Source organism: Mesoplodon mirus, assembly GCF_964341445.2.
Source record: "Mesoplodon mirus genome assembly, chromosome: 11".
Lineage (NCBI taxonomy): Eukaryota > Metazoa > Chordata > Mammalia > Artiodactyla > Ziphiidae > Mesoplodon > Mesoplodon mirus.
Window position 1 is genome coordinate 58,092,191 of NC_138987.1, and position 2,583 is coordinate 58,094,773.

Genomic DNA, 2,583 nt, shown 5'->3' on the forward strand with positions numbered 1-2,583 from the left:
TTAACACACAGTGAAGGTGGTCTCTCCCTCCTCACGCCCCGCACTCACCGGCCTCCGCACTCTGCACACGTCCTGGAGGATCTGCTCCTAGTTCTTCACGGAGCACAGCACCAGTGTGCAGACCACCACATCCATGGAGTCGTCGGCCACCTGGTGCAGGTCCTCCCCAGCAGCCACCAGGAAGTGCTCGAACTGCAGGTGTCGGTTCTCAGCAATGCTCTTGATCAAGAACTTCTCAAAGTTGGGGTTGGGATCAATACAGGTCACCCGGCATCCAGGCGGGTAGAACTTGAAGTTGGGCCCTGTGCCGCAGCCCAGCTCCAGCAGGGAGAGCTTCCCGGAGGGGCCCGCGAACTCCTGTAGATTGCTGAAGAGCTCCCGCTTCTTGCTCGCCATCTGTTCATTGTACATCACAGTGAACCTCGCCAAGCAGTAGGGGAAGCCTTTTTTGCATATCCGGTTCCACAAGCCCAGAAAGTCCAGAAGGTACATGGGAAATGCCAGGATGCAGACGGAAAGAAAGAGAGGGTGGGTGAGGACTGCCAGGGGCAGCGTGCAGGAAAGAGAGCCGTGGGGACAGGGGATGGAGGAATGGGAGCGGGGTGGGGGGTGGCGCCACCCCCTCGGGGAATGGAACACCCTGTAAACCCCCCAGTAGCACCGAGTCGTCAAATGAAGGACACATCAAGGGGAGTGGTGTCTCAAGTCCCAACCTCCTTGGGCTCCTACCAGAAAAGACACGGTAGGAATCGCTGCGGGCAGGTGCTCCAAGGCCAGCAAAAACTCCCGCTTACTGAGTCCTTAAGTACATTTTCTACATTATCTTCTTCAATACTTAAAAGGACTCATGAGACAGACACTCTTAATCCCCCATTTTACAGAAGGAGAAACTGAGTCTCACAGAAGGTAGCTGCAAGGTCGTGTAGCTGGGAAGCGCAGCCGAGTCAGAGTCTCCACCTTTCACCTGGAGCTGCCTGGTTTCCTTGGAGACTGCTGATCTCCTTTAGGGAGAGTCATTGTCACGCAGACTGAGATCAGAGAAAGTGCGTGCATAGGATGATTGGGTAGAGCATTTGGTGAGAAGAGCCCCACAGAATGTTTTGGAAGCAGAAATAGCCATTCTCTTAGAGTCTGTAGAAACGTCTCTGAACTAGCCTCCTCTGCCCACACCTTGGAATATCTAGATCTTTGTCCACCCTTAGCTGATTCCTGCCATAGACGAAGGCGTTTGTCCTCTACCCAGGGCTGGATACCGCGCAGCCCACTCCTAAATCCATCTTCCACCTCCACCCGCCTCGCTCCCTTAATTAGCTCCGCCCCCCTCTCATACTTAACATCTCTCTTTGCGGCCCTTCTCCTTCTCCTCTGCCAATCTGCCTGCTCAAGTCTCTTATCCTACAATAATCCTTTCCTTGAGTTTTCTTTCCTTTCAAGCTAATTTCCCGTCTCGCTTCCTCTTACTGCCAGGCTCCATTAGAAACTGTGTTCAGCACTCACAGTTTCCGCGTCCTCCCCTCATTCGGACCTCAGCCCACTGACATTTGGCTTCTACCCCTACAACGCCAATGAACATGCATGCAGACAAACGGAAGGCAGTCAGAGGGAGGGGAGGGACAGGGGAGAAAGAGAGGGTGACTGTATTAGGGAGTGGTGGCCACGGAATGGAAGCCTGTATCTGAGGAGGTGCGGGACGCTGCATCCAGGGTGCAGGTGGAGAGACAATCTGTCCTCAGAGCCTGGAGGCAGAGAGAAAAGATGGGTGGGGAGGTAAGTTCAGGTGGGGGAAAGGAGGTAAGTTCAGGTGGGGGAAAGAATGTAAGAGAGGTTTTTTGTTTTTTGGGTTTTTTTTTTACATCTTTATTGGAGTATAATTGCTTTACAGTTGTGTGTTAGTTTCTGCTTTATAACAAAGTGAATCAGTTATACATATACATATGTTCCCATATCTCTTCCCTCTTGCATCTCCCTCCCTCCCACCCTCCCTATCCCACCCCTCTAGGTTGTCCCAAAGTACCGAGCTGATCTCCCTGTGCTATGCGGCTGCTTCCCACTAGCTATCTATTTTACGTTTGGTAGTGTGTATGTGTCCATGCCACTCTCTCACTTTGTCACAGCTTACCCTTCCCCCTCCCCATATCCTCAAGTCCATTCTCTAGTAGATCTGTGTCTTTATTCCCGTATATATGGTAAGAGAGTTTTTAACCAGAGGGCTTTGATTTTCTCCGTGAAGGAGAAGGCTATGATCTATTGCTGAGAACGGGGGTGTAGGGTACAGGGTGGGCGATAGGAAGAGAGTAAAGAAACTTTGCAGCAGCAACCGGGGGGGACTGGGAGAAATTGCTGACCAAAGGCAGAGAGAAGCCCTTAGTAGCAAAGAGGATGCAGGTGAGCCTGGGGACTGTGAGTCGGTGGTGACACTGGATCTTGAGGATATGGTTTCCTTCACGAGGCATGGCAGTTTAGAGCAGAGAAGGTCAACGTTTAGGCTAAACAGGGCTGGGGGTTTATCCAGGTGTAGGAGACTGAAGGGTAGGGGCCAAAGAAGGTGGGGTACAAGGAGTCCAAGCTGGAAAGAAAGTGTGA

General features: G+C 52.1%; 1 pseudogene across 1 annotated transcript; it reads right to left on the reverse strand.

The window, feature by feature from the left end:
• Nucleotides 1–1,573, reverse strand: LOC309811944 (thiol S-methyltransferase TMT1A-like; annotated as a pseudogene). Its single transcript has 2 exons — nt 1,540–1,573; nt 1–539 (listed from the first exon to the last, which is right to left on the reverse strand). The product of its transcript is annotated as a thiol S-methyltransferase TMT1A-like (transcript).
• Nucleotides 1,574–2,583: the final 1,010 nt, after the last annotated feature.